The following is a 16,621-nucleotide window of genomic DNA, read 5'->3' on the forward strand; positions in this document are numbered from 1 at the left end:
ACATATATAATATATGTATATATACACACACAAACATATATGTATATATACACACACATATACATATATGTATATACAGACATATACATATATGTATATATACACACATATATATATTTTTTCACTCATATGTGGAATTTAATGAAGAAACTGAACGACCAAGCAAAACAGAGACGGAGCAGGCAGGCAGTTCTGTGGCGAGGTGGGGTACTGGGGAGAGTGGAGGGCTGAGCAAAAATGAAGAGGAAAAGAGAACTCATGGACATGGACAACACTGTGGTGACTGCTGGGGGGAGAGGAAGGGGAGGAGGAAGAGGGCACAGAGGGGTAAATGGTGATGGAGAAAAGAAAGGAAACAGTTTGCACGTCACATGAACGGACCAGACTCCTCGGCGGGCGCACTGCACAAAGCTGTCTGCTGGGCAGAGGCCGCGGCCCAGCTCATGCCCTTCCACTGCGCATGCGGGACAGGGCTGGCGCCTGGGACCCATGGCTGGGGCCTCCGCTTCCTCGTGTATCCCCGTCAGTCCTAGGCCAGGGAGGGGCCCATGAGGGCTCTGGGCTCCTGGCAGCAGGACGAGGCACAGGGCACCCTGGCCAGCTACTGAGGAGCTCTCCTGCCTTCCGGCCCAGCGCCAGGCTGCCGTCGTCGGGTGGGCCCCTCGGAGTGGGCAGGGCCTGCTGCTCTGAGCGGGGGGTAGCCGCCAAGTCCCGGGGCCTTCCAGTGCTCACCTGTGAGAATGTTGAGGGCCCTCTGGGCACTGCCAAAAGTTTTGAATTTCAGGAAACAGTATTTTTTCTGCTTTCCACTTTGAAGGTCTTCAGGCAAGATAACAGCTTCCAAGCAAAAAAGAGGTTGGACAGCTGCGACAGGTGTTCCTTGACCCTTTCGCTCACTCCAGACAGGTGCCTGGTACCTCGGTTCTGGGACGCTCCTTCCAGCTCCTTCACGAGGGCGTCACACTCAAGGCCAGCTCTGTCACAGCCTCTGCACCTGGTGCAGGTGTCATCGACCAGAATGCCGCCCAGGACTCGAGGGCCAGCTGGGCAGCCGCAGGGCTTCGTGCTGTGCCCAGAAATGTGGCCGATGGTTTCAAGAACGACAGTCATCGACCTGCCTGGGCCGGAGCTTTGAAACAGCCTCTTCAGAGCCCCGAGGTTGCGATTTTTGCTGAACAGCTCAGCATAGACAGGTGATATCTCTGTCCCCTTGACCCTCATCCTTTGATTCATGTCCTCAGGAGGGCTGGGTGGAAGGGTTCAGAAGAGAAGCAGGCCATGCTGAAGGAAACGGGATTTCCACTCTGGCACGCGGGAGAACCTCTTTATTTGAAAGACACGGTACTCGTTTGATAGTTTTGGGAAGAAGGTAGTTCACTAGTATCTTCCTCCCGAGTCAAGAAAAGGAGCTTCAGCCGGGCCACTGTGGCTCAGCGGTTGAGCACTGACCTCTGCACCAAGAGGTCGCCGGTTCGATTCCCGGTCAGGGCACATGCCCAGGTTGTGGGCCCGATCCCCAGTGGGGGGCATGCAGGAGGCGGCCAGTCGATGTTCTCTCTCATGGATGTTTCTCTCTCTCCTTCTCCCTCCTTCCCTCTAAAAGGAAAGGAGCGTCTGCCCCACTGACGCCCAGCATTGCAGAAACTTAGCGTGGCTGCCGGGCCACCTCTGCTGCCCTGCTCCGCGCCGGCCTGCTGCTCACAGCTCCGGGGACAAGCCAGTGCCCCCAGAGGTAGTTCTGCGACCCTCAGTGTTTTGAGGTCCCAGCCTGAGGAGTGGCCCACTAACAGCGTTGGGGGGAAGCAGTGCTTCTGATCGTCTGTGGACACCTTGAGCTTAGTCGTTCCCGGGTTCAGAATCTTCGCGACTCCCGAGAAGCTGGCGAGTAGCCCGAAGTCTTTCCATCAGGCTCATCCGAAACACGGCCACCTTCTTCAGCAGCAGGGAGATGCGGGGTCTCTGCCCTCCATGCGAGGCACATTTCCCAGTCAGGTCCAAAGAGAGGACTGTGTCAGCTGTGACTCCACCGCGTCTGGTAGACACAAAGCTTGCACGCTCAGGGCAGCCTCGTCACGCGAAGTGGAATGTTCTCATTTCCTGCTCTGTGAGCAGGCGCCGGTCCAGCCCCCTTGCTCAGCCCCACGTCTGCAGGGTCGCTCTGCAGGGCGATGCTGAGCCTTCACTGGCAGAAGGGAGAGACCCTGCGGTGCTCTTGGACAGAGCCCCAGTTGTTCGTTTGTTTTGAAGCCCAGTGATATCAGCTAGGAAATCAGACGATGGAGGAAGCAAGCGGAATTTGAGTTGAGTGCCTTTCGGAGGGATCCAAGCTCCAGGAGGAACCTGTGACAGTGTAGCTGACTCCTTCCTGCAGCACAGACACCAGGGCGCGGGCGTTGGGGGTTTGGTGAAAAGGCTGGCACCGCTTGGTCTGGGAGCACCCAGCTTGCCCAGAACTGTGCCCTGCAGCAAGTCACCCAGAACTGTGCCCTGCAGCAAGTCACGGGCAGCTCACAGGTTACTACAGTTTTCAGCAAATAAAGTGGTTGATAAGCTGCTTCCTTGGCCTCGGGGCCTCTCACGCTCCCTGGGACTCTCCCTGCCTGGGCCGTCCGACCAGGCCCGGCTCCTTGAGGCTGGGACAGGTGATGGCCCAGGAAACCCGCTGCTGGGACCCCCCCGGGGGGAGGGGGCGCACCTGCCCCTCCTGCGCCGCCCGCGGCCATAGGTATATTTTAAGTTTTATTATGTTTTATTTTCTTCTGTATTTTAAGCTGAAGTTTCTGGTTTTGAGGGGCACAGCACTGAATCATTAACAAGTATTGAAAACTTCAGAAAGTAAATGAAATTTTGTTAATTTCCTTCTGAAAGTTAGAGTATGTTTTCCTGAGGAGGAAAAGGGGCCACATGCTAACCTGACCAGCTCAGGGGAGGCCTGCGGGACACCCTGCAAACTCAGAGACCTGAAGTGACCGCAAAGAGTGGTCGGAAATGTAACGTGGCAGGTGGTCTTGTCCTAGGCCGGCATCTTCCCTGACAACGGTCAATTTCACCTTCATGGAGACCACTGTCTGTTTGCATCTAAGACAACAGACCCTTGGGATGTGGGGTAACTTCCTTTTTTTCCAGACTCCTAAGGCACAACCTATGTGCCAGGGTGGAAACCCCAAATCCCCTCATTGTTATCATCATGTTCATCTTGACTGTCAACCATCCTGTACCCTCCTGTGTAAAAGAGGGATGTGTCTATCAATTTACCTTTTATTCAATCCCGGGGATCCCCCCCCCCCTTTGCTTTCTCCCACCTCCATAATCTGTCACCAATGGATTTCATGTAAATCACTCACATCTTCGCTTCTGTTTGTAAAGCATAAATTAGGGCGCAAACCTGCCTTTCTCTAGAGCGCTATCTCGGTCCCTCGAGGTTCTGCCTCCTGGCCCGTGTCCACAGTTTGGCTCCAGTAAACTCACAGGATTTCTCACAGATTCCAATGTTTCTTATGTTGACATTCCTTTGTTAATCTGAATCTTAAAATTTTTTTTGTCTACACAACTTGTTGATTCCTAAGAAAAGTATAGATTTCTAAGAAAGGTCAAGTCTTTCCTAATTAAAGTTCACTTGGAAGTTGCTATCGCGCATTGGCGTTGCAGAATAGTATTCGGTGTTTGGGCAGCTGTCAGACCTGCTGGGTGCTCGGTGGGCCTTGTTAAACTAACGACACGTTTCTCTAGGGCTTGGGGCTTTTACATTTCTCTTATTTTTCTATCTAGCCTCTTTGATTTCCTATTTTATTCTTCATGTCTCTTAACTTTTCTTTCACACTTTCTTTCTCTCTAGTTATATGATTTTGATCCATTCTGCTATTTGATCTTTTTACCAATTTTATTTTTGATAGTCATATTTTAAATATTTGTAATCTCTCATTATGTTCTTTTCTTAAAGGCATTATCTTTTTAGCTCTCCCTGAAGATATCAATTGTCCTTATTTTAAAGTTCCTTCTGTTCGTTATGGTACGTGTATTTTTGGGGGGCACGGTTGTCATTTGTGTCTATTTTTCATGGTGGTGGTTTTTCTGAACCACGTGGTGATTCTCCATCACCTGTTAATCTTTGTGTTTGGATTTCCCTGAGCTGCTGCAGGCGGCTGCTCTGATGGGCAGAGGTTGTCTGCAGGGACCGTGACGGGTGCGTGTGAACAGTGTGTGCAGCTTGCCTTCGGGTGGTCGCCATGAGGTGGCGCTCCTGCTGCTGTCCTTTATGGGTGAGTGGTCTGCGGCTGGGTGCTCAGCACAGATGTGGAAGGAGACTGGAGGCCGGCGGCATATTTGCTTCTAACACAATTTATAATTCCTTCCAGTTGCCCCAGGGCCTCTCATGGATTCTAAAAACTGCCTCACGGTCTAGATGCCCCTGGAGCCCCCCGCCCTCCCCCCCCAGCGGTCCCCGCCAGCTGCATTGGCTGTGTCCTGGCCTCTGCTAACTTCACCTTGATTTCCGCTGTTCACAGATTCATCCGAATTTCTGATTCCCTACGGACAGTATTTCTTGTTTGGCAGTGATGCTGTGAATATATCCTGTGGATGAAGAAGAGGCCAGATCCTAACCCTGACAAGCTCAGGGGAGGCCTGCGTGGCGGGCCTTACGGACTCAGAGACCTAGAGTCACCCCATGGGATGGTCTGAAATGAAAGTTTCCTCAAAGTGAGTCATGGTGGTTGTTACTTTCTAAGCCAGTCTCTTCCGTGACAAAGGTCAGTCTTTACCTTACCTCAGCCTGTCTATTGTTTTTTTGCTTCTAAGATAAACTCCCTTGGAATGTCAGAGTGATCCCCTTTTCCAGACCCCTCAGGGCACAATCTCCTACCCGAGTAGGAGACCCCAGAACCCCTCCTGGTCATCCTGTTCTCCCGCATACACCACCTCTATGTTACAGATGCTCACTGTTAAGTCTCCTGTACCCACAATGTACAAGAAGTATTGTCTCTGTTTCACTTTTTATCCAGTCCCATTCCCCACTTTGCTCTCTGCCACCTCCTTAATCTACCGCCAGTGGAGTTCATGTGAACCCCCCCCCCCCACATCTTCTCCTTTGAGTCTAATGTATAATGTAAGGTACACAATGACCATTCTCCAGAGCATTTTCTCAAACCATTGAGATGTTTGCTTCCAGGCAAGTGTCGGTTTGGTTCAAATAAACTCATAAACATTCTCACAGGTTTGAATGTTTCTTATGTTGACAATTTTAACATGAATTTCTTTAAATATTTAACTATATTATCTGACAAATTTGAATGAGTTCAGTCAGCCATCTTAATTCCCTTTCTTTCTCTTGTACTATGTCTCTATTGCCCAGAGACATAGAAGATCGTGGTTATAAATAGCATCATCTTCCACTTATGCTTCCTATTTTAAGAATTAGGAACTATTTTGGTTAATCCATATTGAAGTTTCTATTACTACGTTAATGGAAATTTGTTTCAATACAAAGAGTACTATTAAACTTAACACAGCTGTTCTTCATTCAAATTAGAGTGATTTTCAATTTTAGGATTTAAAAAAGACTTTAAATCCTCAAGCAATATCTTATAATGCAGAACAAGTATACAATTTAAGAAATAAAATCTCTCCTTTAATATGATTCAATAAAAATATCATCACTAAAAAATGCCCAGAATTACTAACTATGGGAGGAAAAAATGACAAGCTGCAGCTGCAGTCATTTCTTAGATAAGTCAAGACCATCTATCTGATAAATGATTTCTTTTTTTGAAGTTGACTGATGGGACCGCTTTGCCTTTCTATCTCCCCCTGATGGGGAAGGGACAGGAGATTCGGTGGGACCAGTTTTAAGTTGCACTGTTACTAAGGAAGGCCGGTGGACTGGCCACCAAGATGGTTCGGGAAGCTAGACTCAGAAGCGATTAAGAAGAACACACGCCTAAAAAGATTGAGCTGGTGCTGGTAGTTTCTGTAGTGCTGGGCTCGGAGATCCGGTTCACTCCAGAGCCCAGATATTTTGTCAAGAGACAAGATATTTTTGGCTTTTCTGTATGAATCATCACAAATCCAGTCCAGGTGGAAATACTTAGAAGTAAAGTAGGGAAATGAATCAGATTGACAATTCTTGGGTTTCTACCCAGAAAACAACTTACTACTGCAAAGAGAAGATGATTAGGCAGAAAGAATGCCTCTATTAATGAATTCCTTAATTGGAGCTGTAGCGATTAACAGTATTATCTCAAAACGTAATGATGTCTGAGGTGCTGGGGCATATTGTGTGATTCCTCAGTTCCCAGAGTAACATTAAGATGATTAGCTGTATTAGCAGCTTCTTTCTTGGCTCAAAACCACTTCCAGAGAAGGGGAGTCGGGAAGGATAGAATAATACGAACTGGTCTCGGATGCCGAGGGGCCACTCAGTCCCTTCGAGGCCAACTCAGTGCAGTGGAACTGTCACTGTGGCATACTAATGGGGTTCTGGCCACAGACAGCAGAATCCAGAAGAGAGGGTCTCATCACAGCCTGGAGTATGGCCGGTTTCCCCTAATCAAGAAAGAGAGATCTTTGTAAAATAGCAAAAGGAAATAAACTGAATTCAGAGAAGGACAGAATATGACGAATGAGGATCACACATAAATGGAAACTGAAAGGGCTAATTAGCTCCAAAGAGATGGGAGTTGGTCCCTTTCAGCTCTAAAATTCTACTTGCAATTATAAAGTCGTTACTCTTGAAACAAAAAAGAGTAGAAAGAGAGACTATCTCAGTACTTTCCCTTTCCCGATAACTGTTCCTACTCTACTCTGCATGTCCTGCAGCTAAATTAGAAGAGAGTCCAGCAACGAAGGGGCCTGGACTGGAAAACCGGGTTGAGTTTGAGCAGATTCTTTGTCTCATGCTCTGTCTCTCTCCCTTTCTTCCTTCTTTCTGTACGTCTTTATTCGTTTTCCACTCTGTGCTGCTGTTCTCTCCTGCTAACAAAACCATAAAAGAAACAGAGAGCTCAACGGAGGGAAAGAAGTAGGGGGAGGCGGAGGGAGAAACTGCTAGGACAGAGAGAGAGGAAGAAGAAGTGGAAGGAGGAGAAGGGGCCCGTGAGAAGCAAGAGAAGAGGCATTTTCATTTCGTGACAAACAGAGGGATGAAAGAAATGAAGCACCAGGGCAAAGCTTCAGGAAGAGCACGCAGCTTCCCCATGAGTGTTCGGTGAAGAAAGAGGGGGTGAATGTGAAGACACACAAGGAGGAATTGAGGTGAGAAGAGGAGGCTACAGAAGCAGATCACCTGTCCCCCAGTCCCCCAGTCGGGGATCCCTTCGCGTTCTGCTGCAGAACACACAGATCTCCACGCCCTTCCCTCCAGTCCCGCTTTGGTCATGTTTCATGAGTGGGTGGGCGTAGAGGAAACTGACATTCTCTAAATTCAGACTTGAAATTTAAGGCCTGAAGTTGAGGTTCTAAGACTTGGTCAAATTGACCAGTGAGTGCAGGGGTGGAGACGGGGAGTGCGGCAAGTTCCCGGAATGTTCGGTGTCCTCAGGCCGACGCCTGTTCTCTCAGGGGACGTGGCCCGTGAACATCTACGGTGACGTTAAAACGTGCAGAAGTAACTCAGTGTAAGTGTTTGGAGCTTCCTCAGTTGGTCCTTTTTACCAGCAGAGATAGTATCTCCTCACTCAGAGGTACCCAGCAGTACCCAGAGAAAGAGTAATAATGAAAAAGAGGAGAGAGGGACATAAACGTAAAAAAGAGCCGTTTCCAGGAGTGGAGTGAAAATGAATGGATTGTTAACAGGAGATTTGGAGTTTTCTTTAAGGGAACCGTGTGTTCTTTCTAAAACACCGCTCTGTTCTGCTTTCTCCACTTGGCCAAAATGTTGGTTCCCGGGATCTTTTGCTTTTCATCACTGTAAAAATAAAGCAACATCTACACAACACGCACAAGTAGGGTGTGGGGATAGAGGAGAATCCGTGTTGCGTGTCCTCAGGTGGGAGAGGGAACTGGGTTTTGTTGTTGAGAAGCAGGGCGTGGCCCCGAGGTCAGGGTGGCATGAGTGGGTGCCCGCAGGGTGAGGGTGTTCGTGCCCCCAGCAGGCACAGGTTACTCCCCCTCAATCCAGAATACGACGACGCCGCTCATTGACCTTGGCTTATTCTAAATGTGTGCAAGGGCGCCCCTCATCCCTGTGACACGGGTCCTGTCTTCAGTTGACTTAGTTTGATGACAGAAGGTCACTGAAGTCTGAAATACAAGCGCAGCAGAACTGGAAAGATCTGTGGCTACATCTGTTTAAGACTGAAAATTATTGGAAGGATCGGCGTGGTTTGAGTGGCACCGCAGCTAACAAGAGGCACACATGCCGTGTGGCACCTCCCTTGTGCAGGCGGGGTGGCGGCACGGTCTCCCGCTCAGGAAACGCTCCCGAAGCTGCTAGTAAGGCTTAGAAAAGCTTCCGAGCACCAAACGGTATGGTCTTTGTCCCCCCACCCCCCAATCCTCACCTAGCATCCTCTTGTTCTTAGTGAGAGTTTACTTTTAACCCACTTGTTTCTCTGGCTTCTGAGACTACACAGATCAGAGCGACCCATTAGAGAGACACAGACCCTTCCAGAACTGTTAGAGGCTTGCCCATAGAGCAAGGGAGGGATGATAATTTGGCCAATAAGATGGTGAAAAAACCATTAGAAAGAGTCCAACATCCTTAAAACAACAATATTACTTTGGTGGAGATATAATACTCTAAGTAGCCCTGAAGTAGATCACTTTAGAAGAATGAATGCCACGAATCTTGAAACAAACAAAACAAAACAGAATAAATTCAATGTCTTAAAAGGTGGGGAAGCGTGTACGTTTTTAAACGGCTACATAAAAAATGCCTTGGCTGTGAGGCAGACGACAGACGACCCGTTAATCCCGAGTAAATAAGGGCTCTGCACATACACCGCTTTGCTGTTTCTTCATGAAAGCGTTTCTCCTGGGGAGAAGCTGTATATATTTTTTGTTAAATTCATTCCCTTTTCAACAATTTTCCACTTTCTGGAGCTAATACGTTTGGCAATACTCTTCCTGGGTCATGTGTTCGGTTAGATAAACAATGCCTATTATACCTTTATATGCGGCTTTGTGGTTTCCAAGTCACAAGTCATGAGGCTCCATGAAGTAAAAGCCAAAACGGTGAACATTTTCTCTATTACTTTTCTCTTGATTCTCTTACTCATGCAATTTCTTTTCCAAGTGTGGACCTCAGCTCCGTGTTCCAAACTCTTCTCGAGGCAATAAATGATTGAATTTGGCCAGTGACAAGGGAAAAATGAAGTTAGAGTATTGAGGTTAAGATAATGTCAATCAGGGTTGAGAAAGTTTTATTTAGCTATAAAATTGTTCCAGAATAGAATTAGTTATTGCCTATGCCAGAACACAAATACCTTCCTGCCAGGCAAGTATGATTCTTTTGTTCCTGGCTCAGTCGTTTTTGAACAGGCAATATTTCTCTCAAGAGATTGGAATGGCCCTGGCCAGTGTGGCTCAGTTAACTGGCTGGGCATCGTCCTGTGCACCAAAAGGGCTCGGATTTGATTCCCAGTCAGGGCACATGCCCCGGTTACGGGCTTCATTCCTAGTAGGGTGTGTGCAGGAGGCAACAGATCAATGTTTATCTCTCACATTGATGTTTCGCTATGTGTGCGTGTGTATGTGTGTCTCCCTTCCTTTCTCTCTAAAAAAAAATCAATAAAAACATATTTTATAAAAAGACATTGGAATATTTTTTATTATTTCTGCCACAAGCATATTTACTAGTACTGTTCTTAGTTCTTCTTTAAAAATTTTTTTTTCTTTATTGATTTTAGAGAGAGAGGAGGGGAGAGGGAGAGAGAGAGAAACATCGATGAGAGAGAACGTTGACTAGCTGCCTCCTGCGTGCCCCCCACTGGGGATCGGGCCCACAACCTGGGCATGTGCCCTGACCGGGAACTGAACCGGTGACCTCTGGGTACCTGGGTCGACACTCAACCACTGAGCCACACCGGCCAGACTGTTCTTAGTTTTTCATGTTTTAGTTTAAGAACACATCTTAAACTTTTTGATCAAGCCCCTTTTTCTTAAAAGAATAATAACTTTTCTTCAAATGTTGTTTTTTAGAAGAGAGACGGAACTTGGGCGTGTGCTCAAGGATAAGCCTCACGGTACTTCGACCTCCTGCGGTCACAGTGTTCTTGCCTAACTGAGCCCCCGCGCGGGGAGCTGCTGGAACTTCTCCACCTGAAGCAGCCGGCTGAGGAGAGCAGCCTGAGGTTCCTGCAGCTGAGTGGTACGAGCAGCGTCAGGCCTCTTCCCGGCACGGTACCAGCAGGGAGGAGGGCTCCCTGGGCTAGTGCTGGCGACTCTCTTGTACATAATATACCTATAAGTAATCACATACATTTCTCATTGGCAACTTGTTTTCCATTGTAGATCCCATGCTGAACGGATTTATTCAAAGAACCTGAACAAGGCTTATTTTTCATTCATTCTGAAAAAACTCTGAATTCACGTAGCCACTTTAGCTTCAAAATATAGATGTGAAAACCATGTCTTCATTTTTTGCCTGTGGACAGCGCACAAGCTATTGTACTTAACATGCTGAAAAGAAATTATATTTTTGACTCAGAGATGGTTTGTGATTAGAGTTGCTATGCAGCAATCCCGCCTATAATAATATACGTTCAGCTTTGACTGCTTCTCAAGGTTATTGCAATCCTTTGCAATGCTGGTCCTGTAAGCAACCGGTTAGTGCAATGATGAGGTTGGTGATCCGAGGCCCTCACCTGTACACCCTGCCCAGCTTTTCCATCGAAGAAGCAGGGAAACATCTTGTAAGTATTTATATAGAGATTATGTTCTCCAGGTAACTAACATTCAAGAAGATACAACTGAACATACACTAGGGCCATCAGTGGGTAGGAATACATTAGCCTTTTGACTACAGGCCACTTCATTATACATTTTTATTTTGTAATCTTCTATGTATAAAGTGATGACTGACTGTGTTACTCAGGATGAACCATAGATTTTAGCCTTTGAAAGAAAGGAATACATGAGAAAGGGATATGACAGTATCTAATAAATAATTGCATCATTAAAGATGGATCTTGTGAAATATGGCAGTACTTCGACAACTATTCATACATACAGTCTCATGATAACCAAACTAAATTTCAATAAAAACCTTATCATTTAAGGTTAGTCTTCTTCAAAAATAATCTATATTAGTGAATTTTTATTGTCCTTCCTAACTATAATACGGGCCAAGTAAAACGTGAGTGGCTCCTGGCTCATCAGTGTAGAAGTGTCTTAGGAGGCTTACTGGAAAGAAAACATCTTCATGAAAAGATAGTAGTCATAGTATGTTTTATTTGTATTGGGGATTTCTGGTGGGAATAACAAATAAATAGTATCATCCTGGGAAGTGAGGGGCTTGCACTGAACAGTGTGATTATTTTGGAAAATTTACAATGGGCACGTAATATTTTACAATGCTTTAGACTGTTTCCAATATTTGGTTATTTTTTATTCTAAGGCATTTTTCCAACTATCCTAGAAGAGTTTACATGAGCTTTTAGCTTTTATTTATTTGCTCCTTTGGGGCAGTTTTATGGTAAAACCGGCTGGAATAAATCTTTAACTAAAAGGAAGAAATGAAGAATGTTGCATTTGAATATATGATGCCATCATCTCTTCCATCATTTCCCTTGCTATCTGGAGAGAGAGAGAGAGAGAGAGAGAGAGAGAGAGAGAGAGAGAGAGAGATATTACAGCAAAAAATTGAGTCTATTGCATGTTGTTGCCTGTGGCCCTAAACAGACATCTGGTGTACATTTTCTGTCAGCTTAAACATTTTACTGGCTCTTAAAAACATGATTTAAAAAAAGTAAATCATGAATGAAAAAAATAAGCTATTTCAGAATTAGACTGAGCTGTAGCAAAGAAGTTGCAACATAAGAACAAGAAGAAGGGCCCACCTCCTTCAGAGGAGACAGGAAGACCTGACCCTCCTGCAGACACACCTCCTTCAGAGGAGACAGGAAGACCTGACCCTCCTGCGGACCCACCTCCTTCAGAGGAGACAGGAAGACCTGACCCTCCTGCGGACCCACCTCCTTCAGAGGAGACAGGAAGACCTGACCCTCCTGCGGACCCACCTCCTTCAGAGGAGACAGGAAGACCTGACCCTCCTGCGGACCCACCTCCTTCAGAGGAGACAGGAAGACCTGACCCTCCTGCGGACCCACCTCCTTCAGAGGAGACAGGAAGACCTGACCCTCCTGCGGACCCACCTCCTTCAGAGGAGACAGGAAGACCTGGCCCTCCTGCAGACCCACCTCCTTCAGAGGAGACAGGAAGACCTGACCCTCCTGACCCTCCTGCGGACCCACCTCCTTCAGAGGAGACAGGAAGACCTGACCCTCCTGCGGACCCACCTCCTTCAGAGGAGACAGGAAGACCTGACCCTCCTGCAGACCCACCTCCTTCAGAGGAGACAGGAAGACCTGACCCTCCTGACCCTCCTGCGGACCCACCTCCTTCAGAGGAGACAGGAAGACCTGACCCTCCTGCGGACCCACCTCCTTCAGAGGAGACAGGAAGACCTGACCCTCCTGCGGACCCACCTCCTTCAGAGGAGACAGGAAGACCTGACCCTCCTGCAGACCCACCTCCTTCAGAGGAGACAGGAAGACCTGACCCCCCTGTGGACCCACCTCCTTCAGAGGAGACAAGAAGACCTGACCCTCCTGCGGACCCACCTCCTTCAGAGGAGACAGGAAGACCTGACCCTCCTGCGGACCCACCTCCTTCAGAGGAGACAGGAAGACCTGACCCTCCTGCGGACCCACCTCCTTCAGAGGAGACAGGAAGACCTGACCCTCCTGCGGACCCACCTCCTTCAGAGGAGACAGGAAGACCTGACCCTCCTGCGGACCCACCTCCTTCAGAGGAGACAGGAAGACCTGACCCTCCTGCAGACCCACCTCCTTCAGAGGAGACAGGAAGACCTGACCCTCCTGCAGACCCACCTCCTTCAGAGGAGACAGGAAGACCTGACCCTCCTGTGGACCCACCTCCTTCAGAGGAGACAAGAAGACTTGACCCTCCTGCGGACCCACCTCCTTCCGAGGAGACAGGAAGACCTGACCCTCCTGCGGACCCACCTCCTTCAGAGGAGACAGGAAGACCTGACCCTCCTGCAGACCCACCTCCTTCAGAGGAGACAGGAAGACCTGACCCTCCTGCGGACCCACCTCCTTCCGAGGAGACAGGAAGACCTGACCCTCCTGCGGACCCACCTCCTTCCGAGGAGACAGGAAGACCTGACCCTCCTGCAGACCCACCTCCTTCAGAGGAGACAGGTGACCTGGTCCTCCTGCAGACCCACCTCCTTCAGAGGAGACAGGAGGACCTGGTCCTCCTGCAGGCCCACCTCCTTCAGAGGAGACAGGAGGACCTGGCCCTCCTGCAGGCCCATCTCCTTCAGAGGAGACAGGAGACCTGGTCCTCCTGCAGGCCCATCTCCTTCAGAGGAGACAGGAGGACCTGACCCTCCTGCAGACCCACCTCCTTCAGAGGAGACAGGAGACCTGGTCCTCCTGCAGGCCCATCTCCTTCAGAGGAGACAGGAGGACCTGACCCTCCTGCAGACCCACCTCCTTCAGAGGAGACAAGAAGACCTGACCCTCCTGCAGACCCACCTCCTTCAGAGGAGACAGGAAGACCTGACCCTCCTGCAGACCCACCTCCTTCAGAGGAGACAGGAAGACCTGACCCTCCTGCAGACCCACCTCCTTCAGAGGAGACAGGAGACCTGGTCCTCCTGCAGGCCCACCTCCTTCAGAGGAGACAGGAAGACCTGGCCCTCCTGCAGGCCCATCTCCTTCAGAGGAGACAGGAGACCTGGTCCTCCTGCAGGCCCATCCCCTCAGAGGAGACAGGAGGACCTGACCCTCCTGCAGACCCACCTCCTTCAGAGGAGACAGGAGACCTGGTCCTCCTGCAGGCCCATCTCCTTCAGAGGAGACAGGAGGACCTGACCCTCCTGCAGACCCACCTCCTTCAGAGGAGAGAGGAGACCTGGTCCTCCTGCAGGCCCATCTCCTTCAGAGGAGACAGGAGGACCTGACCCTCCTGCGGACCCACCTCCTTCAGAGGAGACAGGAAGACCTGACCCTCCTGCAGACCCACCTCCTTCAGAGGAGACAGGAAGACCTGACCCTCCTGCAGACCCACCTCCTTCAGAGGAGACAGGAAGACCTGACCCTCCTGCAGAGGGCAGCACTTGTCTGAGCCTGTCCTCGGAGAGTAGGCCTCCTGGACAGAAAGAAAACCACAGGGCAGGTAGGGCAGGTGCGTCTGTCTGGCTGAGCCCTCCTGCGTTCCCTTCTCCCTGCCTTCTATATTCAACCCTAAGGAGAAGAGAGGATGATCTGCATAAACCTGAGGCATATTTAAGTTGGGGAAAATAAAGATAAATAAATAAAAACACAACAAAATGCATTTTTTTACATTCTTATTTACCTTCATAGCTTACCTTAGTTCCTACCTTAACTAAGCTTCAGAAATCTAGTTAAAAATGCTGTGACGTTGTGATTTTAGGAAGTGGTACAAAATAATTCCCAATTTAGAGAGCATAGCTCTGAAAAACAACCAACCATCAAAAATCCCAAACGTGAGTGGCAAATGGTGCTTTAGGTGAAAGTGTCTGCTGAGACTGAGAGAGGACTAGAAGCAGCAAACCATGGCCGAAGAATGACACATAGCATCTGCTGTGTCTGGACAAAAATTATGTTTGCAAAGTAATAATACTCACAATTCCTTTCATGAATCATCCATCCATCCTATTAGTTTAGCCCAAATAGAATAAATAAATAAAGTATCAATGCAGGGACATTGATTTGTTTATTTTTTTGCAGGAAGCACTTCTCCTCAGAAATGCTCAGGTCCCCAAAGCTCAGCAACATTTGGCTTAGCACCGTCTGCATCCTGCCTGCACCGGAGTTAACGAGCAGTTCTGTGCCATCTCCTCCAGGAATGTGGATGTAGACATAATAGTTTGTCTAATATATATTTTTTAAATTATCATGTCTTATTTTGTTCTGTTTCCTGACCTGAGAACATGACAGGTCAAGAAAACAGGTTTTGTCCATTAGAGAGTTTAATGACTTGCCCACGCCGAGCCGCGGATCGGTGGAGGCAGAGAGATAGGACCACTCTGTTTCGCGGATGTGGCTCTGAAATGGCCCACTCTCGGGTCTTAATCTTCAGCCGGTCTGGTTTCCCCTAACAAGGCTCATGATGCTGTTTCGGAAATGGCTTGATCAGTGCTTCTAGTTCCACTGTAGATCCCACTTATTTAACTTGCTTTATATTTTAATAGGAGTAATAGCAAATGCAAAACATACTCATATTTTCTTATTGCATTTGACTTTCAGGGGTTGCCCATTCTGCATTCAGAAAAACTTTCTCTCTCTCTCTCTCTCTCTGTCTGTCTGTCTCTGTATCTCTCTCTATCTTTTATGATCAGTCAGGTCTTTACTCTCTCATCTGGGGGACAGTGAGTTGGAAGGTACCTCCGTGGGGGTGTGTGGGTCAGATAAAATCACGAACGCGAAAGTGATCTGAAACTGTACTCAGGAACCCAGTTGCTTAAGAACTGCCCATGTTGGCTAGCAATAGAGTTCAAATATTCTAATACAAAAATAACCAAAGTAAGGAGATGGTCAAGTAAAGATTTTCGGGGCACAATTTTAGCAACTCGCTCCTACTAGCAATAAACATGTCACAGGAGAACGCTCAATCACCAGATACCTCGTAGGTGCCTTGATATGGAACTGTAATGGCAGGAAGAATAGTCACTGATGCCCAACCAGTGTGGCTCAGTGGTTGAGTGTTGACGCATGCACCAAGAGGTCACCAGTTCGATTCCCGGTCAGGGCGCATGCCCAGGTTGTGGACCCGATCCCCAGTGGGGGGCATGCAGGAGACGGCCAGTCGATGCTCTCTCTCATCGATGTTTCTGTCTCTCTCTCCCTCTCCCTTCCTCTCTCTCTAAAAATCAATAAAGAAAAAAAAAAAAAAAAGAATAGCAACTGGCTAAGGTCAGGACAAACTCTATGCCAGTATTAGATGTGATATATGAGAGGCTCCATTTTGAAAACTCTAAAACTTACATTTCTTGCATTAAATAAAGAGTGTGGCTCACAAACAGTAGCTAAACACATTTACTGCTTACTTGCTGTCTCACTAGAACTGTGCTATGTAACTTGCTTGCATTGTCTTAATTAGTGGCTCTCCAAGTCCTGTTTGTAGGCTAGCAGCAGTAGCCTCATCTGGTAACTTAAGAATATAAATCCTTGGACCTCATCACAAAATTTTTGCATCAGAAACTCTGGAGCGGGGTGGGGTCCAGCCACTGTGGTCCTCGGTCCCTCCAGGTGATGCCGGTGTGTGCGCCATTGGAAAAATCTAGGTTGGCGCCCGGCATCCCGGGAGCGGCTGCTGGCACGCCCTCCCCTGTCATCCAGGAAACTGCAGCTCAGGGATTCTAAGCACCTTGTCCAGGAGCACAGAGTAAGTGCTGGGTCCGGGGCATGAAATC

The 16,621-nt window shown here is 48.3% G+C and overlaps 1 pseudogene; it reads right to left on the reverse strand.

Annotated features, from left to right (window-relative positions):
• Window positions 1–601: 601 nt before the first annotated feature.
• On the reverse strand, window positions 602–4,228 carry LOC118617034 (annotated as a pseudogene).
• Window positions 4,229–16,621: the final 12,393 nt, after the last annotated feature.

This window comes from Molossus molossus, unplaced genomic scaffold (assembly GCF_014108415.1).
Source record: "Molossus molossus isolate mMolMol1 unplaced genomic scaffold, mMolMol1.p scaffold_m16_p_5, whole genome shotgun sequence".
Classification (NCBI taxonomy): Eukaryota; Metazoa; Chordata; class Mammalia; order Chiroptera; family Molossidae; genus Molossus; species Molossus molossus.